Source organism: Myotis myotis, unplaced genomic scaffold, assembly GCF_014108235.1.
Source record: "Myotis myotis isolate mMyoMyo1 unplaced genomic scaffold, mMyoMyo1.p scaffold_m19_p_3, whole genome shotgun sequence".
Taxonomy (NCBI): Eukaryota; Metazoa; Chordata; class Mammalia; order Chiroptera; family Vespertilionidae; genus Myotis; species Myotis myotis.
Genome location: NW_023416335.1, coordinates 156442291 through 156467088, shown reverse-complemented (window position 1 = coordinate 156467088; position 24798 = coordinate 156442291). Strand labels below are relative to the sequence as shown.

The window sequence follows — 24798 nt, the reverse complement described above, 5'->3', positions numbered from 1 at the left end:
AGAAGAAGTGAGAGGGAGAGAGAGATATCATTGATGAGAGAGAATCATTGATCTGCTGCCTCCTGTGCGCTCCCAACTGGAGATCGAACCCACAACCCTGGGCACTTGCCCCGACCAGGAATCGAACCACTATGACCTCGTGGTTCATAGGTCAATGCTCAACCACGGAGCCATGCCAGCCGGGCATGAAGGAGGTATTTTTAATAGGCATTTTCAGTGCAGCTCAGATCTTATGATGCAGTAACAGTCCACAGTCAGAGTCATTCTTTGCTTAGATAACCAGAGCCACCTCTTTTGGCTAAACGGCCCTTCCATACTCCATCAGCCCGTAGAGCCTCCCTGAGAAATTTCTGTCGTGGCCTCTGCAAGGGGCCACCTGGAGAAGCTGTTTCAGGAACCAAAGGCAAAAATGAGACAGCCTGGTGAATTGCTATCCACCAGCCACTCTTCCCACTTTTTTTTTTTTTTTTTCATGTGTGAAAGAATACTGCGCCCTGGTGAATCAATGTGCCAGCCATGAACTGCATTGTGCCAACCCCTCCCACCATTCATATGTTGAAACCCTAACCCCCATTTGACTGTATTGTACAAAGGGCCTTAAAGGAGGTGATAAGGTTAAATGAGGTTGTAAGGAGGAAGCCCTTATCTGATAGAACTGGTGTCCTTATAAGAAGAGGACAGAGCGAAAAGGTGGCCATTGCAACTAAGGAGTGAGCTCTCACCAGCACCCAACCATGCTGGCACCCTGATCGCTGACTCCCAGCCTCCCAAACCATGAGAAAGCAAGTGTCCATTGTTCAAGCCCCCCAGTCTATGGTATTTATTATGGAGTCTGAACAGACTAGTACAAGGGTTGGCTCTGAATGAGAGGCAGGATGAAAAGGGCAGGGGGAGAGAGCAAGGAGGCTGTGCATGAGTTGGTGCTGAGGATTGGTGACTGGGACAGTTCCCAGTGGAGATCAGCTGCATCCTTTCCTTCAAAGGGTTTAAAACCCACAGCTGGGAACCACGACTTCAGTGCCTCTGGCTGGGAAGCAAGAAAAGCTGCTGGTGACAAGATGAATATTTAATTTTGGGTGTACAGCGAGAGCATACTTTTGTGTAAACTACAAAGATGATGCACTTCCTCTGACACAGATAGTGAAGGAGCCTCGTGAAATAGTCCTTTGGCACAGCACCAGTCCTAGAGAAGTCAAAGTTTGAACATTTCTTAATTTTTGCTGGCCCCAATAAACCACACATTAAAGCCAATCTACTGATCTGATCATTAGGGTTTCCATTTCTCAGGAGTTATTAGGAGAATAAAGAACTCTATCCAAGCTACCAGGAGATGCACAGCCATTGATAATTGGAAAGAAATAAAGTCGATGACTAAATGAATGTGCAGTTTATGCACAAAGGTAACCTTTGTTCTTTCCAATTAGGATGTTGTTTCTCTGTAGACTTGGCAGATGTGGCTGTGTTATAAATAGAAGTGATATTTTGTAGGATTCTTCTAACTGAAATGTGCATGAGGTCAAATTATAATCAAGGTAATATATATAAGTAATGAGCTGAGCCCACATTCCCAGGCATTTATCCATTTGATGCTAATAAATGAGCAGAGATGAAAAGACTGCTTCTGGACAAACCCAGCAAAATAGTTACTTGTGTGGTTGGAGTATAGCAACTTATCTCATTGTAGTGAATGTTTGCTAGTGATAATCAACTTCATTTGTTAATTGTATTTGTGGTATTAATGAGCTCATTAGCATAACAGTCACATCCTATTCTCCTGTGGTCAAAGTCTGGGGAATCACAGGTTTATTTTTTATTTATTGAATTTATTAGGATGACATTGTTTAATAAAATTATATAGGTTACAGGTGTACAATTCTATAATACATCATCTGTATATTGTATTCTGTGTTTGCTACCCCAAGTCAAGTCACCTTCCATCACCAATTATCCCCTCTTTACCTTCTTTTACCTCCCCCATCCCCCTTTCCTTTCAGTAATCACTATATTGTTGTCTGTGTCTGAGATTTTTGTTGTTGTTTTTTCTTCTTCTTAACCTCTTCAACTTTTTCACCAGCCCCCTCTGACAGCTGTTAGTCAGTTCTCTGTGTCCATGAATCTGTTTCTACTTTGTCAGTTTATTTTGTTCATTAGAATCCACATATGAGTGAAATCATATGGCACTTGTATTTCTCTGGCTGGCTTATTTCACTAAGTATAATACTCTTCAGGTCCATCCATGCTGTGCCAAAGGGTAAGAGATCCTTCTTTTTGTGTGTGTGGCTAAGTAGTATTCCATTGTGTAAATGTACCACTGCATCTTTATCCACTAGTCTGCTGATTGTTGGAAAGGCCACCAGCAGGGTACATGCCAGGGAAATGGCCAGATAACTTGATTTAAGAAAATAAAGACTGACATTTATTACATTTTATTTTCACACAGCATCAATGATCATTAATCCTCAGTGCCATGAACAGGGAGACCTGATCGGAGAGTTTACAAGACTTGCCTAGAACCACCCAGCAGGTAAACAGAGAGTGGAACTTGGTCCAAGGTTTTCTGACTCAAATCAACTTCTCTTTCTACTATCATAACGTTGCATTACAATAGTTGAGTCAATAATTATTTATACCAAAATTGTACCCTACCTTTTCCATATTCTTTAACTGTACATTTTGATTTGTGGTGTAAGACATGCCTATTTGTGAAGGACCTATTATAGGTTTGCCTAGGTCTTCAACAAAGATATCTAATTAATACATTGAAAAGAAGATAAATATATTCGCATATCATACACTATATTTTCACATCAGGAGAGATGACAGCAAGAGAGAGAGAATCAAGATATTTGTGGATCTTTAGTTTGACATTCAGCAAGATGTTGATTTTAAATTTTCCATTTTTATTTCAAAACATATTTACTTATATTTTTTATTGGCTTTATTGGGGGTTGACATTGGCTAATTTTATTTATTTTTTACAATATATTTTTATTGATTTTAGAGAGGAAAGGAGAGGGAGAGAGAGAAACATCAATGATGAGAGAGAATCATTGATTGGCTGCCTCCTGCAGGCCCCACACTGGGGATCGAGCCCACAACCCGGGCATGTGCCCTGATTGGAAATCAAACTGTGACCTCCTGGTTCATAGGTACACATTCAACTACTGAGCCATGCTGGCCAGGCGGGGTGACATCCTATATAATAAAAGCCTAATATGTTAAGTTTCTGGTCATCTGGTTGGCTGCTCAAAAGGTTGCGGCACCCACTGGTGCACAAATTTGTGCACCAGACCTCTAGTTGGTTAATAAACCAATTCTGGGGCAGCTGGAGGGAGGGGTGAAGATGGCAGCAGTGTGGCTCAGGGGGGCAGGGGTGGGGAGCCCCAGGGAGCTGAGAGGGTGGGCCAGGGCAGCTGTTTGATGTGGGCCCATGCTATTCGCAGTTGGCCAGGGTGCATAGGGCATGGTCATCTCAGCTTAGGACCACTTACGCAAGACATGTGTGGCCATCAAGAAAATCAGCCCTTTCGTGCATCAGACCTACTGCCAGTGCTGTGGGAAATTCAGATCTTGCTGCGCTTCTGCCATGAGAATGTCATTAGCATCTGAGACATTCTTCAGGCACCTACCCTGGATGCCATGAGGGATGTCTACATTGTGCAGGACCTGATGGAGACAGACCTGTACAGGTTGCTCAAAAGCCAGCAGCTGAGCAGTGACCACCTCTGCTACTTCTTCTACCAGATCCTACAGGGCCTCAAGTATAGCCACTCAACCACTGTGCTCCACCGGGATTTAAAGCCCTCCAACCTGCTCATCAACATCACCTGTGACCTTAAGATCTGAGATTTTAGCCTGGCCTGGATTGCCAATCCTGAGCATCACCACACTGGCTTCCTGACAGACTACATGGCCACACGCTGGTACTGGGCCCTAGAGATCATGCTTAATTCCAAGGGCTACACCAAGGCCATCGACATCTGGTCCGTGGGCTGCCTTCTGGCTGAAATGCTCTCCAACCAGCCCATCTTCCCTGGCAAGCACTACCGGAACCAGCTCAATCACATTCTGGGTATCCTGGGCTCCCTATCCCCAGAGGACCTGAATTGTATCATCAACATGAAATCCCAAAACTACCTACAGCCTCTGCCTTCCAAGACCAAGGTGGCCTGGGTCAAGCTATTCCCCAAGTCAGACTTCAAAGCCCTTGACCTTCTGGACCAGATGTTGACCTTTAACCCTAATAAACAGATCACATTGGAAGAGGCCCTGGCTCACCCCTACCTGGAGCAGTACTACGACCCAACAGATGAGCCAGTGGCCAGGAACCTTTCACCTTTGACATGGAGCTGGATGATCTACCCAAGGAGTGGCTGAAGGAGCTCATATTTCAGGAGATAACCTGCTTCCAGACTGGGATGCTGGAGGCCACCTAACCTGAACAGATGCCTCTGCTCCCTGGGGCTTGGCCTTGCTTCCTGTCTGCCCTTCCCCTGCTGCACTGTTAGAAAATGGACACTAACCTAAAAGCTTCCAAGCAGGAGGGAAGGAAGATGGCTGCCGACGGGAAGGCAGACTGCAAGATAGTGTGAGAGGGAGAGAACAAAAGGAGAACGTGTGGATGTAGGGGGAGTGTATATTTGTGGGTGAGGGACAGCTATACTCCAAGGGACTGTGGGGACTGCTGGACTGGGATCCCCTGACCAGGGCAGCCTCCACTGCTGCTGAAGTCTCTCCAGGAGCGACCAACTCTGCCTTGGAGACTGCGCCATCTTGAAGGGGAGACTGGCTGTTATCGGAAACCTATACATCCCGGGAATCTACAACAACAACACCCAGGGAACAGCTGTGAGCCCAGGGACACCAGATCTCTAGCAGCTCGAATATGCAGACTGGGAGGAGCTCTGCACTTTCTCAAGGAAAGGTCAGATTTCTCCTGGGAAAAGGTGGGGGTTTGTGACCCAGGCAGGAGAGAGAAACGTGTGAACGGGATCTAGAGGTTGGGGGAAGTCTATGCCCCACATAACCCGCTGCCATTGAGGCTAGCGTGATCCACGAATGTGGAAGGAGAATCGCAGGGCTGCTGGCAGAAGGGAACTTTTTTTGTGGGTCTGGGCGCAAAAAAAGCACTCTGAAATTTTACCAGTAAACCGGCTGCTTACTGCCATGGGAAAAAGACGCGCGCACAGTCTCAGAGGGTAAAAGTCGCAAGTTTGCGCACGTACTCTGGCTCTTTTTTTCTCTTTAAATCCTTGCTTTGAATTACTAAACCCCGTACATAGGATCACCCAATTGGGGACACTCTGGGAGACTGCAGGAGGAGTTGTTTCTGTGGAACCTGGGGATCTGAGCTGGGAGTGACTATCGGAGAACCAGCTCTGGGGCAGTCTATTTTCCCAAACCAGTAATTAAGTGCGACAGGGAAAACAAAAGCTAAATACTGGCTAGAGAGGACTTATAGCTCCAGAGGTCAATCCAGAAACACTGCCACCCAGGGGTTGAATCACAAATTGACCCTTGTGTAAATACAAATAAAGGAATCTAAGAAACAAAGAAATAATGCCTGCTTGAAAATCAGGACTCTGGCTTATAATACAGAGGAGCAGTGGAATGCAGGGAACCTCAATACTGTCCTGACTACCTACAGGAAACAGGCGTGACAAAAGAGGAAGTGAATGACTTTCACTACTGCGCATTTTTATTTTTTTATCTTTTACTTAAGAAACTATTTTTTTCTTTTTTCCTCACTTGATTTTACCTTTTTAATTATTATATTTTTGTTTTTAATCAGTATTATTACTACTACTATTTTACCTTTTTAAAAAAGTATCATTTTATTTTATTTTAATTTTATTTTAGAATTAGTGTTCTACATTCTATTTTCATTTTTCCTTTAGCATCATTTTACTCTATCTCAACTTTACCTTTATGCCAAGACTCTCTTCCTCACTTTTCCCATTTTGTTGTTCTGCTTCTCTTACCCTATTCCTGCTTTAGATTTTACCTATTCCTTCTTTTTACTCCCTGTTAAAAAAATCATCCTACTTATATATCTAATTTCTGATCCCCTGCTCTAAGTCCATACACAACTCTCTCTTCTCATTCTTCACTATTTAAATTTTTCTTCTTTTTTCTCTCTTCCTTTTTTTTCTTTTCTGTTTTTGTTATTGTGTTCTTGTTTTTTTGTTTTGTTATAGGTTTTTATATTTTATTTTGCTTGCTTTCACTCTGTCCTATTGTTGCTTGCTTGATTGTTGATTAGATTGGTTTTATTGTTTGTTTTTATGCTTGTTGGTGAGATTGTTTCTCTTTTTTTGTTGTTTTGTTTCTGTTTATTTTTTGCTTCTGTTTTTCCTCTCCTCGCTTGCTATTAGTTGTTGTTTGTAGTTTGCATTCATCTATGGGTGTTTGTTGTTTGCATTTTTTGGGATTAGTGGTTGTTCTATTGGAGTAGTCTCCCCATATAAATAATCGCCCCCTTCTTTTTTACTCTCTTTTTTTTCTCTCTTACTTTTTTTCCTTTTCTCAATATCATTTTTGCACTCCTTTTTTCCTTCTTCTTCTTATCCCTTAATTCTCTTTTCTCTGGTGGTCACCGTTATTTGGGGTTATTAGTATCTTGAATACATTTGTGTTCAGGGCCTTGTGCATTGTGCCTTGTTGTGTTGGATTTTTTGCCTTTAAATCAATGCAGGAGAGAGAGAGAGCTACAAAACCAGAAACCTGGAGAAGAGAGATCATGGGGAGACAAAAAAACAGCCCACATATGAAAGAAAAGGAGGCATCACCAGAAAAGGAAGTAAATGAAATGGAGATAAGCAATATGTCAGAGAAAGAATTCAGAGAAATGGTCATAAGGTCGCTGAAAAGAATGGAAGACAAATTCAACAATATGTGTAAGAATCAAGGGGAAATGAGGAAGAACCAAGAAGAAATGAAAAATGACATTGCTGCTATAAGGAACTCAATAGAAAGCATCAACAGTAGACTAGAAGAAGCAGAGAACTGAATCAGTGAGCTAGAAGACAAGGTAGGAAAAAATACCCAAGCAGAGCAGCATCTAGAAAAAAAAACTTAAAAAACAGGAGGAGAGACTAAGCAGTGGTTCTCAATCTGTGGGTCACGACCCTTGAAAATACATCCTGCATATCAGGCATTTACATTATGATTCATAATAGTAGCAAAATTACAGTTATGAAGTAGCAACAAAAATAATTTTATGGATAGGGGTCACCACAACGTGAGGAACTGTATTAAAGGGTTGCGACATTAGGAAGGTTGAGAACCACTGGAACTTTGGGACAACACAAAATGAAACAACATCTGCATAAAAGGGGTGCCAGAAGGAGAGGAAACTGAGCAAGGAATAGAAAACCTGTTTGAAGAAATAATGACAGAAAACTTCCCTGGTATAGGGGAGAAAAAACTCACACAAATCCAAGAAGCTCACAGAGTCCCAAACAAAATCAACCCCAAAAGACCAACGCCAAGGCACATTATAATTAAACTGGCAAACACCAACGACAAAGTAAGAATCTTAAAAGCGGCCAGAGAGAGACAGAAAGTTACCTACAAAGGATCCCCCATCAGACTGGTGACTGATTTCTCAACAGAAACACATCAGGTGAGAAGGGAATGGAATGAAATATACAAAATCATACAAAGGAAAGGTCTGAATCCAAGAATACTGTACCCAGCAAGGCTATATCAATCAAAATTGAGGGTGAAATCAGGAGCTTCACAGACAAAAAAGGACTAAGAGAGTTTATTACCACCAAACCAGCAATGCAAGAAATGCTAAAGGGTCTGCTGTTAAAAGAAGATATAGGAAACGAAGAAGGAACACAGGCATAAAGAATACAAATGGCACCAAACAAGTACCTATAATAATAACTTTAAATGTAAATCGATTAAATGCCCCAATCAAAAGACATAAGGTAGCTGAGTGGATAAGAAAACATGACCCGCATATCTGCTGTCTACAGGAAATCCACCTCAGAAAAAAGGACTCACACAGAGTGATGGTGAAGGGATGGAAAAAGGTTTTTCAGGCGAATGGAAATGAAAAAAAGCTGGGGTAGCAATACTTATATCTGACAAATTAGATCTCAAAGTGAAGGACATAACAAGAGATCAGGAAGGCCACTTTATAATACTAAAGGGAGCCATCTAACAAGAAAATATAACTCTGGTAAACATATATGCACTCAATGCAGGCACACCCAAATACATAAAAAAACTTCTGGAGGATATTAAGGGAGAGATTGACAGCAATACAGTCATAGTAGGGGACTTTAATACCCCACTATCACCATTGAACAAATCCTCTAAACAAAAACTCAGCAAAGAAATATCAATCCTAAATGACTCACTAGATCAGATGGAATTAGTTGACATCTTCAGAACATTTCACCCCAAAGCCACAGAATATAAATCTTCTCAAGTGCACATGGGACATTTTCAAAGATAGACCACATATTAGGGCACAGACAAAGTCTCTTCAAATTCAAGAGGATAGAAATCATATCAAGCATCTTCTCAGATAACAATGGCATAAAACTAGAAATCAACTACAATAAAAACAATAAAAAATCAAACACATGGAAGTAAATAGCATGCTATTAAACAATGACTGGGTTATCAGAGAGATCAAAGAAGAAATAAAAAGCATCATGGCAACAAATGACAATGAAAACACAACAATACAAAATCTATGGGACACAGTGAAAGCAGTCTTGAGAGGGAAGTTCATAGCTCTATAAGCCTACCACAAAAAACAAGAAATAATGGTAATAAATTACCTAATCTTACAACTCAAAGAGTTAGAAAGTGAGCAACAAAAAAAGCCCAGCATAAGCAGAAGGAAGGAAATAGTAAAGATCAGAGCAGAGATAAATGAAATAGAGACAAAAAAACAACAACAACAAAAAACAATACAAAAGATCAACAAAACCAAGGGCTGGTTCTTTGAAAGGATAAACAAGATTGATGAACCTCTAGCCAGGCTCACCAAGAAGCAAAGAGAGAGGACCCAAATAAAAAAATCAGAAATGAAAGAGGTGAAATAACAACCGATTCCACATAAATACAAACAATTATGAAAAAATACTATGAACAACTCTATGCCAACAAAAAGGACAACCTAGACAAAATGGACATATTCTTAGAAAAATACAAGCTCCCAAAACTCAACCAAGAAGAATAAAAAAACCTGAATAGGCTGATAACTACCAAAGAAATTGAAACAGTGTTCAAAACTCTTTCAGCAAACAAAAGCCCTGGTCCAGACGGCTTTACAGGGGAGTTCTTCCAAGCATTCAAAGAAGAACTAAAACCTATCCTACTCAGACTATTCCAAAAAATTCAAGAGGAAGGCACACTTCCAAGCTCTTTCTATGAAGCCAGCATTACCTTAATTCCAAAACCAGATAAAGACACCACAAAAAAAGAAAACTACAGGCCAATATCCTTGATGAACATAGATGCTAAAATCCTCAACAAAATTCTAGCAAATAGGATTCAGAAATACATTAGAAAGATCATACACTATGACCAAGTGGGATTTATCCAGGAATGCAAGGATGGTACAATATCCGCAAAACAATAAATGTGATACATCACATAAACAAACTGAGAGACAAAAATCACATAATCATATCAATTGATGCAGAAAAAGCATTTGACAAAATCCAACACCCTTTCTTGATAAAAACTCTCAGCAAAGTGGGAATAGAGGAATCATACCTCAACATAATAAAAGCCCTATATGACAAACGTACAGCCAGCATCATACTCAATGGGCAAAAACTAAATCCATTTCCCCTAAGAACAGGAACAAGACAAGGATGCCCACTTTTACCACTCTTGTTTGACGTAGTATTAGAAGTACTAGCCATAGCGATCAGACAAGAAGAAGAAAGAAAAGGCATCCAAACTGGAAAAGAAGAAGTAAAACTATCCTTATTTGCAGATGACATGACACTATACATAGAAAACCCCAAAGACTCCATCAAAAAACTAGTAGACCTAATAAATGAATTTGTCAATGTAGCAGGATACAAAATTAACGCCCAGAAATCTATGGCCTTTTTATGCACCAATAATGAACTCACAGAAAGAAAAATGAAAAAACAATCCCATTTACCATTGCACCAAAAAACTAAGATACCTAGGAATAAACTTAACCAAGGACATAAAAGACCTGTACTTGGAAAACTACAGGACATTGAAAAAAGAGATAGAGGAAGATGTAAACAAATGGAAGAACATCCCATGTTCATGGATTGGTAGAATCAACATCATCAAAATGCCTATACTACCCAAAGCAATCTATAGATTCAATGCAATACCTATTAAAATACCAATGGCATATTTCAAAGATTTAGAACAAACTCTCCAAAAATTCATCTGAAATAAAAAAGACCCCGAATAGCCACAGCTGTCCTGAGAAAGAAGAACAAAGTTGGAGGGATCACAATACCAGACATCAAACTATATAACCAAGCCACGGTTCTCAAAACTGCCTGGTACTGGCACAAGAACAGACATATAGACCAATGGAACAGAATAGAGGACCCAGCAATTGACCCAACCCATTATACACAATTAATATTTGACAAAGGAGGCTAGAGCATACAATGGAGTCAAAACAGTCTCTTTAATAAATGGTGTTGGGAAATTTGGTCAGATACATGCAAAAAAATGAAACTAGATCACCAACTTACACCATACACAAAAACAAACTCAAAATGGCTAAAGGACTTGAATGTAAGACGGGAAACCATAAAAACCCTACAAGACTCCATAGGCAGTAAAATTGCAGACACATGTCGTAGCAATATCTTTACAGACACAGATCCTAGGGCAAGAGAGACTAAGGAGAAGATAAATAAATGGGACTACATCAAAATAAAAAGCTTCTGTACAGCAAAAGAAACCATCAACAAAACAACAAGAAATCCTACTGCATGGGAGAACATATTTGCCAATGATATCTCTGAGAAGGGCTTAATCTCCAACATTTACAGGGAACTCATACAACTTAACAAAAGGAAGATAAACAACCCAATAAAAAAATGGACAAAGGACCTAAATAGACACTTTTCCAAAGAGGACATTCAGAAAGCCAAGAGACATATGAAAACATGCTCAAAGTCACTAATCGTCCAAGAGATGCAAATCAAAATTACAATGAGGTACCATCTCACACCTGTCAGAATGGCTATCATCAACAAATCAACAAATGACAAGTGCTGGAGAGAATGCGGAGAAAAAGAAACCCTCCTTCACTGCTGGTGGGAATGCAGACTGGTGCAGCCACTGTGGAAAACAGTATGGCATTTCCTCAGAAATTTAAAAATGGAACTGCCATTTGACCCAGTGATACCACTTCTAAGAAAATATCCCAAGAAAACAGAAACACCAATCAGAAAGGACATAGGCACCCCTATGTTCATAGCAGCACAATTTACAATAGCTAAGATTTGGAAACAGCCTAAATGCCCATCAGCAGTGAGTGGATTAGAAAACTATGGTACATCTACGCAATGGAATACTATGCTGCTGTAAAAACAGAAGGAATTCTTACCATTTGCTGCAGCATGGATGGAACTGGAGAGCATTATGCTAAGTGAAATAAGCCAGGCAGTGAAAGAAAAATATCACATGATCTCACTCATTTATGGATAATAAAGAAAATTATAACCTAATGAACAAAAAGATAGATACAGAGGCAGAGAAGCATCGAACAGACTGTCAAATTATAGTGGGAATGCTGGGAAGTGTTGGGGAGGGGGTAAGAGATCAATCGAAGGACTTATATGCATGTATATAAGCATAACCAATGAACACAAGACACTGGGGGTGGGGTGGGGTAAGAGCATGTGCTGGGGGGTAGGGGAGGCCGGGGGAAGGTCAATGGGTGGGGGGGAAAGGAGATATATGTACTGCTATTTGTAATACTTTAAACAAGGAAATAAAAAAAAAATAAAAAAATAAAGGCTTTGGAGCAGAAAAATAAAAAGAAAAATAGAAAAGAAAATGGACACTGTGCCCAGCCCTGACCCTGGCAGTCCAGGTTGGGGCACAGGGCAAGCCTGGCCACCTTCCCTTGCTTTAGACAGGCCAAAGTTCCTCCCACCCCCCCTCCTAGGACCTGTGGGGCTCAGGTGGCCCCAAAGCAAATTCCCCTCAGCTTCTCTGCCTTCCTCTCCCCCAGCTATCCCAGTCTCTGGTGGTTCTGGAACAGAAGGGCTCTGGCCGCCCTGTGATCTCCTGAGGGATAGTGGGGGGGTAGGGGATACTGAGTAGGGACTCAGGGACAGCCATGCCCCACTCACCTCATTCAAACCCCACCCATTTTCCCTGAAGGAACATTTCTAAGGCTCAAGGGCTACCATCCTTGAGGAGCAGGGCTCTGCCTAAGCCTCTCCCCCTAAGCTGGCACATCTAACTCCTGCTGCTTCTGTGTGTGGGCGAGCAGAAGTGGAGGTGGGGACACGGAGAGCCCCATGCCCCTGCCCACCTGTGCCTTTACCTAATATGTAAATATAAAGATGTGTATATGGAAAAAAACACACCCAAAACAAAAAACCCAATTCTGTAGGTTTCATAAAAATTTTAAAAATAAGAAGTAAAATGATTACATTAAAATTGCATTTAAAAATATATGCTCAAATAAATAAAAACAAAACCAGAAGTAAATGGATTTTTCTAAATTCTCTGCCTGAAATCACATCTGGCTGGGAAGAAAATGGGAGAAGTTGTAGCATAAAATATAATTATTTTGGAGCCAATATGACACAGGGAACAGAGATTAAGTAGGAAAAGCCACTTTTTTTTTTGTCAGCCACAAAAGTAATAAACAGAAGAAGAAAGTCATGTATTTTGGCAGGAATAAATGCATTTTGTATAGAATTTTTAATACAGACCTTGCAATCTATAAAAATATCCAAGTCACTGAATGTTTGTGAGGAATCCATTGCACGTGGAAGTTGAACCAGGCTATCGCCACATAAAAATGTAGAGAAATCACTAAACAGGCTAAAGAAAATTACCCCTCCACCCTGGCCCCCTGCCTTCTGTTAGTTTTATTTGAAACTTTTAAGGAATAATCAACTACACAAAAGCTACATCTGCTTGACAGATTTCCTTTTGTCCTGGAGCCCACGGACCTGTTCTATCCCACTGAACATGTTTATATGAAAGAATGAGCAGATTCCAGAGGAAGCACAGATGTATTTATTTATCTAGTGGCTTACTTCTTTGGCATTGCCTGCTCAAACGAAGGCAGCTGTTTTGGGGCTGGACACGATGGGTGGCGATGTCCACTTGGGGGAAGTGTTGAATGAGGGATAAAGTAACAGCTACAATACATATTTGGCAGAATGGAAAATGGCTTAGATATAACTCACTTGAATGCATGGTTAGGTTTTGATTATTATTTTCGGATGCTGAGGTCAGAGAGACGTTTTTTAGCCAAAGCACTCACCAAGGTCAGAACGTTCACGTTTGGTAGTGTATTGTGTTTTTAAGAGCTAGCACATCTTTGTTTTTGCTTTTTGAGAGTCACTTTCTGAGTTCATGGGTTGCAGTGTGGCTGGAGCAATGAATGGAGGGAGGCTGTGCAGACAGATGATGCTGGGAGGGAAGAAGGACAACTATGGTGAAGAAAGAGAAGACTCTGGCGATTCTATAGGAAAAGATTTACCTCTTTAATGAGAAACTGCTGGACAGGGAGTGAAATGATCGTAACGGAGCTGTATAAAAAGGAGCCCATGCTGCCATGTAGAGAATGGACTGGAATCTGGGAAATCACTTGGGAGCCTGGGAGTAAAATGAGGAAGACGCTAAGAGCTTTTGAGGAGGCAAATGCACAGGTCTTGGTGACTGGGGGCTGGCCGAGGGATGGTAGAGAGGATTGCTCCCTCTATATCAGCGGTTCTCAACCTGTGGGTCGCGACCCCTTTGGGGGTCGAACAACCCTTTCACAGGGGTCGCCTAAGACCATTGGAAAGCACATATATAATTACATATTGTTTTTGTGATTAATCACTATGCTTTAATTATGTTCAATTTGTAACACTGAAATTGGGGGTCACCACAACATAAGGAACTATATTAAAGGGTCGCGGCATTAGGAAGGTTGAGAACCACTGCTCTATATGAATGTAGGACTGCTTCTGACCAGTGGGATTTTCAGGGCCATCACTGTCCATTTCCTTCAATGACCCGGTGGGCTGCAGTATCACAGTTTGCCAGCAGGTGCTGCTCTCTAACATCTGAATTCAGCTTTAAAATTCTCCAAGGTTTTAGGCAATTTTTTAACTTTAACAATTCAAAAAGGTGTGGAGTATTTTTTAATACTGAGGAATACCAGTAATGTTTTTTTAACTTAAGACTTGGTAACACAAGTTTCAGTTTATAGTTCAGTTCTATGGCCATAGTAAGACTTTGTTGTATTTTAACTTGGTTCTCTTCTGCTAAGGCATAGCCGGGACTTAATTCACTAAAGACTGGTAAAGATGGAGTTGGTCTATTGTTGGAAGGTTGATCCCTCCAAAAAAAAAGTGCTGGATTTTCATTTCACAGACAGTAGTACAATGGTATCATTGCTTTCAAGAAGGATCTTTCTGCTCTGGCTGGTGTTGCTCAGTTGGTCTCGGGTTAAATTCTCCGTCAAGGCCATGTACCTGGGTTGCGGGTTCAATCTCTGGCCCATGTGCCAGAGGCAGTCGGTCGATGTGTCTCTCTCATGTGGATGTTTCTCTCCCCTCCCCCCCCCTTCCATTTTGTCTAAAAATCAGTGGAAGAAATGTCCTCAGGTGAAGATTAACAACAAACAACCCCTCCCACCCCCCCAAAAAGGATCTTTCTCTTAGACTGGGAGAAAATGTGAAGAGAATGTTTATTTATTGAATGCCCATTTTTATTTACATACTTTAATTAATTTAGTCCTGACACCAAATTTTGAGGTAGACTTTTTTTTTTTTTTAATTGATTTTAGAGAGAAAGGGCAGGGAGGGAGGGAAAGAGAATCATTGATTTGTTGTTCCACCTACTCATGCATTCATTGACTGATTCTTGTATGTGTCCTGATCTGGGATTGAACCCACAACCTTGGCGAATTGGGATGACTAACTGAACTACCCTGCCAGGGCTTGAGGTATATCTTTTAATTCCCATTTCATAGATGAAGAAATCTAGAAAAAAGGAGATTAATTAACATTCCCAAGGTCACATAGCTGCCAACTCACTGAACTGAGACTTTGTTCCACAGCACACTTTCCACCTCCACTTTATTGTGTCAGTTCTGCTAAGTCCCACACCCACTGCATGCCATCTTGAAAGATGCATGATTAAAAGGAAGCTCTCCAATATCCGATTTCAATTTCAGTCAACTATCTTTTAACAATTTCATTTAATCAGCTATGGCAGCCATTTTCAAGTAAGGTTAGTAGGGTCATGTTCACAATGAGCTTGATAGATGAATTGAAAACAGGATACTATTTCAGCTTAAGACATTTTGAAGTGGTTATTTGTATACTTTAATTGATAAAGAAACAACTGTTAGTATAGGTCCCTTTTTGAGGCTTCATTGCTCAGGGAAGATAAATTCCATCAGGGCAGCTTTCAGACAAAAATCGTGGCCACCAGAGATAAAGGGGCAATGCCTATATCTATGTATAGTTGCAAAGAATTATTAAACACATAATGTGGTGGAATCTCCCAATAATAATAATTACGTGCATTGGAATCTTCTCTATTCAATAAGAACCAAGCCATCAAAGTAGAGTTATGCCTTTTAGCCTTATCTATAACTTCAGCAAAATCATCGGTATGAAAATACAAATTCTGATCATTTGGCAAATGAATAGCTAATCTTGTGATTCATGAGATTGGTCATGCATTCGCATTGCAAAAAGTCTCCAAACAGCCTCAGGAGGTCTCACATACCTGGAGTCAATGAAGTCCTATACTTCATCATGATTGTAATATTTTTTAGAAATTTGAATATTTGTACAATCATGCCCTTGATAGATATATTTAAATAAATACTTGACACTCTTAATCGATGTGCAGACTTCAACTTTTATGTGACAGTTATATTTAAGGCACAAGTATGGGTTATAAGGAACAATGAATGATTCTTCGAGGAATGGGGCTCCCTCCTCTCTGCTGTCAGAGTCTGGGGTGCAGGTGAACGGGATTTGGAGCTGTCAGGGCTCCAACAGCAAGTTCACCAAGGCTGATTTCGTGAGGAATGGGGCTCCCGCCTCCCTGCTGTCAGGGTCTGGGGTGCAGGAATCCAGCTCCCTCCTCTTTCCTGTCAGGGTCAGGGGTGCGGGTGAATGGGATTTGGGGCTGTCAGGGCGCTGACAGCAAGGTCTGGGTCAGTGCTGTCAGTCTGGTGGTCTGGTCATTGGTTATCTGATTGTTATGCTGTAATGGTCACTGGGCTTTTATTATATAGGATAGTTAGCAAAATAAAAGGTATCTAGGAATAAATCACACCAAAGATATGTGGAATCTTCATGGAGAGAATCATAAAACTTTATTGAAAGACATTTAAAAAATGGAGAGTCATATCATTTTCAATGATAGGAATACTCAATAGCATTAAGAAGTAATTTGTCCCCAAATTGATCAATAGATTCAATAAAATTCTGGTAAAAATCCTTAAAGAAGTTTTTGTGAACCTTGAAAATCTTACTATAAAATTAAAATTGAGAAGCAAAGAGCCAAGAATGGCCAATGCATTCCTGAAGAGCAATATGTTGGGGAACTGACACTCCTGTAAAACTTATTGTACAGTGTATAGTTTTTAGACAGTGTGGTATTGGTGCAGATAAACAGGTCAATGCAACAGAATGGAGAGTCCAGAAACAGATCCGTCCATATATGAAAAGATATAATAGGAAGGTATATTTCAGAACAGTGGTGAAAAATGGGGCATTCAATAACAAGTGCTGGGAAAATTGGCTGTTTTATAGCAAAATAAAAGATTACTACTCATACTATACACAAAAATCAACTCTAGAAAGATTAAAGACTGAAATGTTAAAGGTGAAAGCTTACAACTTCAAGAACCTATTGGAGATTATCTCTATGACAGCTCTGGAGGGGGTGGGTGTTGGGTGGGAGTGAAGTGACAAAAAAGGAAAGACTTTTAAAACAAGAGACAAAGATAAAGCCTGATAAATTCAACTACTTTAAAAATAACTTCTGTTTATTAAAAGGGGTACAATTAACATGAATAGACAATCCACAACCTGGTAGAAGATAATATCCACTCTATATACCTGACATAGGCTGAATTTCCAGAACATACACAGAATATCTCAAACCAATAAGAGAAAGATAAACGTAACAGTCCTGCTCATCTAGTGGCTTTGGCAGTGTCTGTGGCAGGGCCCTATAGACAAACACTAGTGCAGGCCTTCAGGTTTTTGAGCAAAGCTCTGCCTCCTTTCCAGGAAACCATTCCCTTGATAATGACCTTCTGGCTTGCTAATGGACCTTAAAAGAGATTGAACATTGACCGTAGGCCACCAAGTTACCATGTGACCCGAGGTGCCCAGCATGGACACTGTGAGGAGGAGGGCACACTTCTGTTGCTTCCGTTATTTTTTCCTGGCAAGCATGGTCTTGTGGATGTTGTTTCCGCTCAAGGCAGCTGTGGTAGAGACCTCAGTGTCTCTTCCAAACTGTGGGTGTTGAGAAGTAGGTCGTGGTGGCTCAGGTAGGATCCAGCCATTGAGATGATGGCTACCCAAGTCCCTAACTTCCTCTTTGGTGCGCCGGTTTCATCGTATTGTTCCGGGAGTTGTTCTTGGAGGCAACAACGGAGTGAGTCAGTTCAGGTCATTTAGGAAGCAGATGTGAAAATGGAATTAGATGTGCAAGAGATTTTTGGGGGGTGGGGAAATGCCAAGAGGGAGGCAGCAGGTGTGGGCGGAGAGAGCTTCAGACCATGATGGGGATCTGACATCTGGAGGGAAGGAAGGAGAACTGGGTCGGAAGAGCCCTAGATTGCAGTGTGGGTCTGAGAAAATGTTGGCCAGGCTGATGGGATGCTCTGAGCAAACACTTTGTTAGAGGCACCTGGCACCAGGCAGGAGCAGCATGGTCTAGAACCCTGCTGTGCTCCGGCCCTGGAATGCGTGGCCTTGTGTCCATGCTGCAGAGGACACTGACCGTGGCAGCTGGAGGCTGTCAGCCAACTACCGTTCCTTGGAGCAGTTTCTCAAGAGAGATCTGAGCAGCACACTCCTGTGGCTGCCTTGTTCAGCCGGGAAGCATCTCCTCCTGTGTTTTTCAATGACTTTTTAAATAGAGCATCTAAATTCCGTTTTAAATCACTCTCTGCTTAAACTAGCTGGTATGGTTTCTGTTGTCTGCAGTTTAACCCTGACCAATATAACATTCAGAGGTTATATTGGTCAGGATTAAAGCTTAGCAGAGTATTTGGCATATTTTAGATGATCAGTACTTATTTTGTGTATAAATGGATTTAAGTGGAGTGGCTAAAAGGCTTTTAAAAATATTTTATTGATTTTTAGAGTGAGAGGATGGGAGAGAGATAGATAGAAACATTGATGAGAGAGAAAGTCATCGATTGGCTGTCTTCTGCACTCCCCGCCCCCCTCCCCCGCACTAGGAATTGAGCCTGCAACCTGGGCATATGCCCCGATCAGGCATCAACCAGGGACCTCTTGGTTCCTGGGTCTACACTCAACTACTGAGCCACATCAGCCATGTGTAAAAGCCTTTTAAGAACAGGATATTTAATGTTTAATTGCTGATGGTTTGCTTTGCTGAAAACAATCCTTTGAGCAAAATCTCATAGTCTCTCTGTACTAGGTTTAGGGATGATGTGAGGAAATAAAGGAGTGGGTAGCAAAGGGAAATGGTGCTGTGTTGAGGCAGCAGGTGGGGTCCCGGTCCCAGGGTTCCAGGCCGTGGCTGGCAGTGAACAACAGTCTGCCTTGGTGCAGAGAAGCAGCTGCAGCTTGAGTTCCATGCAGGGGCTGATCAAAGGAAAATATGCCGGAAGGAAGTCACTTTACAATGGGTGATGGGTGGCAGGCAGACACTGATATCTGGGCTTATATGCAAACCCATGAATTCTATACATATCAGTATAGCTCTTCTTAAAAAACCAACTATAGGAGACACCTCCTTTTTTCTTTTTTGCTGTCCTCCCAAGGGATCTTCAGTTATTTTTTTTTTTCAGTTGAGCAGTCCCCTAAAATGGAAGGATTAGGGCAAACACCCCAATTCAGTCCACCCTTGGGGAGGCTTGGTGTGTTTATAAAATCTCAGCTGTTTTCTGAGAACTATGTTTAAAACACTATGAACTCTACTCTCAAATTTCAAAGGACATTAAATATAATAAAGACAAATATTCCTGAAAGAGGCAGATCTCAATGAAGTTTTGCTGAGCAATTCCAGAGCAAAGATGAAAACACACTTGACATATCAGGACTTCTAAAATTAAAATTTAGTCAGCTCTTCTCTGAAAAACACTCCTCTGTTTGCTGAGAAAACTGCAGGAAAAGTAGGTGGAAGTGGTCGTTTGTCCAGATAACAAACACTTAAGAACAAGTGCAGTACTCAAAGGTTCTCCTCCACGTCTCAGGCTAATGCAGCCGTGTTTCCGAGGCAGACATTCGTCACTCCGGGTGAGGAACCACCCAGGCCGAAGAAACGGATCTAGTGTTTACCTTTGCCAAGCAGTGTTTAATATGTCAACTGAAGGGCTGTGGACTCTCACTTGAAAAGGAGGACAAATTTAAACCAGTGTCTAATTCTCAACCCTCCTTTTTTCTTTCCCTCACAGCGGCCCGGTATTTCCTGCAGGCCAGTGCTTTGGTTCATTATTATGTCTAATGACAACTAATTCTGATAATGAATGGAGGGACTGCAGGCTCCATATATATATAATTTAGGTTAAATTATTTATTTATTATAAAGTTACTTCTTTAATATTTAATATAGCCAATGAGTGTTAAAATTCCAATTATCTCTTAAATGTTATAGGACTTTTTCAGTCATACAGTTTGTTCGAATCAAGATCTAAACAAGGTCCTTGCATTATAGTTGGCATGTATACAGGGTGTCCCCTCAAAATGTATACACACTTTGAATAATTTATTAAGGCAGTGTTCATTAGAAATATATTTCATTTTCAAAATGGAATAGAAACCAGCTGTTAAAGTGAGTATACATTCTTTTGGAAAACCTGTATATATTTAATCCTCTTTTTATCTACAGATTCTTCTCTATCCATTTGCCTCTGTCTCTGTCCCTCTTCCTCTGTGTCTCTTTGCAGTTTATTTGTTTGAGAAGTGAAACAATTTGTTCAGTAGAGTTTTCATAGTCTTGCTGAGAGCATCCTTGCGAGGTCTCTTAACACAGCCCCCTGCTCTTTGTATTGCCTATAAATTGGTCAGTGGTTGGAGGGTTGATTACACGCGCATTTGCCTTTGGTGAAACGCCTTCATGGCTGGTGCTCTGTGCTTCCAGCAGGAGGAGCATCCTATCTAGTTGCCTCTTTTTCTTGTGAGCTACTGGGGGTCACTGACTAGATTCAATAATTTATGAGATGGCCTCTGATTTTTTATTTTAAAATAATTATGAACTCATAGGGAGTTATAAAAATAGTACAGAGAGTCACATGTACCCTTCATCCAGCTTCCCTCAGCTATCAAAGTAACTTCTTATATAACCCCAGTTCAATATCAAAACTAGGAAATTGACAGCAGTACCATAGTAATTGGTTTTTAAAAGTTTTCTGATAAGAACATTTTTCCTTTACAAGTCCAGTGAAAGAATTAAAATAAAAACTGTTCATGATTTGATTAATTAGATGTGAGTTTCACAATTCGGTTCCACCTCAAAATAAAGATTTTTCTCTGAAAGTTAAATTATGAAGCTAGGTTAAAAATACATCAAAGCTAGCTTTATTTTGGTCTTAAGACAGCATTGGCACCGTGTGATCCTGTTCTAGTAGATTTATTTGTAATTCAATGGTATAAATTTGGGTCCTGGGTGTCCAGGAAAAACATGCCCAAGGCCCACTTCCTTTTTGTTAGATGCAAAAGAAACAGCCTTTCAGAGGTGAGGTCACCTCTCCTTTCCTTGAAATTCAGGGAATGCACTTATATCATGACTTCATGGAGAAGTAGTACATCTACAGTTACAGGAAGGACAGAAGCATTTTTAGTGCTTTCTAAATTACAAAATACCGTAGCTAAATACAACTACACCTGCAATAGGGTGTTGGAGCTTAAGTCAATGGAGGGCATATTTTTCTTGGAATGTAAATCCTTTCTTTTGTTGTAGAAGAAAACTTGGCAGTTTGGACATGTTAATAGTGCTGCTTATAGTTGTTTAAACATCACTACTTGCTGAGACATGTATGAAGACTCTTGTCTAGTTTTAAAATTTAAAGTTATTCTTTAAGATTTATAACTTGCAAAAGTCAGAAGAAATTATAGAGATGATGTGGGCTACCTAGTCAGAAGGACTGAAGCTCAGAGAGGTGAAGTGATTTGCTCAGGGCCATTCAGCTGGCCAATGGCTGGGCCAGTGAGGTTGTGGTTCTGACAAGCCAGGACTGGGGGCAGGTGAGGCAGCAAGTGGCAAGGTACAGAGGCCCAAGAGACCATGCTATCTTCAATGACCTGCCAGGGCACTCTACGTTCCAGGTGGGCCGGGGCCGTGTCTTCCTGTTCACTGTTGTATCTTTAGTGCTTACTGTGTACAGCATGTGGCCCAGAGAAGGCGTGTGGGGCATTCATGAGTTGACGAATGTGGCTAGGATAGGATTTGTATGGGGGAATCACAGGAGAGGAAACTGAAAATGCTGGTAGGGACAGATCATCACGTACTTTGTATACCATGTTAAAAAGGGTTTGAACTTTGTGTTGGTCAATGATAGCCCTGAGGAATTTTAATGCAGCATAATCAAAGGACCATTTTAGAAAGGTCATTTGACAACAGTGGAAAGATGAGCAGCTAGAGGCTGATGAGACTGGAGCAGAGATCCTACATAGAGAGCTATTGGTGGGAGGAAGGAGCAACGATAGAATCTGAACTAAGACAGTGACATGGAGCATGGAGCTTACAGAATTGCATTTGGAAGGTGCTTGGTAGGTAGAATTGGTCCAACAGTGACTCACTGTAGAGGGGTAGGTTGAGAGGAGAGAGGGCTGGTGCCTGTTTCTGGTTTGGGTGTGGCTGATGATGTTTTACCGGCTAAGATAAGCAAGGTAGGTTTGCTGGGGGAAGATGAGGAGTTTAAATGTGGAAGTGATGGATGTAGGTATGGAGCTCAAGGAAATGCCAGCCTCTCAGGGATGAGATAGTAGAGTGGAAGTTTATAAATTTAAATGCATTTTAAAAGCATTTCCTCTACACAATATAGATTTCAGTGTGCTTCTCACATTGCCAACAAACTCAACCACGAGCCACGCCGGCTGGGCTCTCTCTCCCTCTTTATAAAAAAACCTCTGCCTGCACTAAGGTGGGGAGATGGGCTTTGGACAAGAGTCCCCCATCTTCTCAGGTGGTTGACATGTGAACAAACCTCTTTCCTTTTTTTTTTTAAACCAGCACCTGTGTCACGAGGTTGGCTTTTGTGGTGGCAGGCAGTTGAACCTTGGTTTAGGTTACAAAAGTTCTCAGAAAGGCTTCTGGGAAATCTCTTTATTCCTTGATAAAAAAGAGTCACAAGGAAGCTTTCCTGTACCTTGGTTGCTCTCCTCACATCCCCAACTTTCTGCCTTTTTTTTTTTGACAGACGACTGTTAAGTTTTTATTTCATAATCATAAACTTAACTCTGAAATCCAGCTAGACTGGGAAAGGGTAGGGAAATTATGGAACCCAATAAACTGGCAAGAGCACAAAGATTATGGAACATTCCAAGCAAATCGGGGTGAAGGGGTGCTCTCCTGAGCTACAGAAGGAATGGTCTGGTGGTTAAGATAAAACACAAGTCAAATTTATTAGAGTTGCCCACAGTCAGCAATGGTGAGCTTCTTGCTGGTCTTGCCATTCCTGGACCCAAAGCGCTCCATGGCTGTCACAATATCTATGCCTTCCTTCACCCGGCCGAAGACCACATGCTTGCCATCCAACCACTCCATCTTGGCCGTGCAGATGAAACACTGGGAGCCGTTTGTGTTCGGTCCAGCATTTGCCATGGACAAGATGCCAGGACCTGTATGTTTCAGCATGAAGTTCTCATCCTCAAATTTCTCCCCATAGATGAACTTGCCGCCTGTGCCATTATGGCGTGTGAAGTCACCACCCTGGCACATAAATCCCGGCATAATTCTGTGAAAGCAGGAACCTTTGTACCCAAATCCCTTCTCCCCAGTGCTCAGAGCACGGAAGTTTTCTGCCGTCTTTGGAACTTTGCAAACAGCTCGAAGGAGACGCGGCCCAGGGGCTCGCCGTCGGTGGCAATGTCGAAGTACACGGTGGGGTTCACCATGGCTGGTCACGGGCGGCTTCGGGGCGGCGGCATCTGCCCCAACTTTCTGCCTTTTAAGACAATTACAATGTACTGATTTTTGGAGCTTGTAACCACTTTGAGACCATAAGGCTATAGGCATAAGGATGGGAAGTCAACATGCAAAGTATATTAGTCAATTTTTCTTTCTAACAAACCTTGAAATCTCAGTGCATCACAACAATAAACATTTATTTTCTTGCTCAAAAGTGTGCCAGTCATCTCTGGCTCTGCTGGACTTGGCTCCAAGCTGTGAGTTTCGGCTCAAGTCTATTCTATGCATTTCCTCAGTCTTCTGTGTCAGTGGCTTCCAAGTTCTTCTTATGAGGGATCACAGTAGTGCGTGAGATATCTCTTAAGACCTTGGCTTAGAACTAGTACACACAGTTCCTTCCACATACATTCAATCGGCTAATGCATATTGCAAGTCCAAGTCCAACATCAATCCATTCTAGCACGCTGCAAGGTTACACTGCAGAGAGTGAATGGCTGAGAACAATAATCCATGATAAAGGAGCAGAAGGATAAACAGACCCTGGGTCCTTGATGACAACGTGGAACAGCTGAACCAACACTGGCCCTCGTTTTATCCAGACTTTAGTTCAGTGGTTCTCAGTCTTGGCTGCACATTAGAATCACCTGGGAATCTTTTTAAAATCCTGATTTCTGGGCCTCATCCTCCGGAAATTGTCTTTGTTACTAATGTTGTGGCCCCACCCCGTAACAAAGAAACAGAATTTCCGGAGGATGAGGCCCAGAAATCAGAATTTTAAAAAGATTCCCAGGTGATTCTAATATGCAGCCAAGGTTGAGAACCACTGCTTTAGTTACTGGTATGTGATAAAAATGAGGCCCTATTTATTTAAGGCACAATTTCTACTTGCAGCTGAAAACATTTCAAAATGATAAAATGCAGTTGTGTTCCAATTTAACTACTTATTGATGGGCATTTAAGTGGTTTCTAATTTACCATTATTACAAATAATGCTACAATAAACATTTGACATAAAACTTGACCAAATGTGTTTGTATTTCTATCAGATAGATCCCTAGATATGGAATTGCTGGGTGAAAGCATATTTGCATCTTAAATTTTGGTAGATAATATCAAATTGCTTACTAGAGGACTTTGTCAGTTCATTCTTTATACCCTTACTAATCCTGATAGCATCACGTTAAAAAAAATAGTTACAATCTGACGGGTGAAATACACTTCTGATTCATTTGCATTATTATGCCTAGTGAAGTTGAATGGCTTTTCATATACTTATTGGCCAAT

At 41.3% G+C, this 24798-nt stretch overlaps 2 pseudogenes; one reads left to right on the top strand and one right to left on the bottom strand.

Moving 5' to 3' along the window:
* The first annotated feature begins 3448 nt into the window (after nt 1-3448).
* On the top strand, nt 3449-4436 carry LOC118652069 (annotated as a pseudogene).
* Nucleotides 4437-22984: 18548 nt separating this feature from the next.
* On the bottom strand, nt 22985-23526 carry LOC118650995 (annotated as a pseudogene).
* Between the last annotated feature and the right edge of the window lie 1272 nt (nt 23527-24798).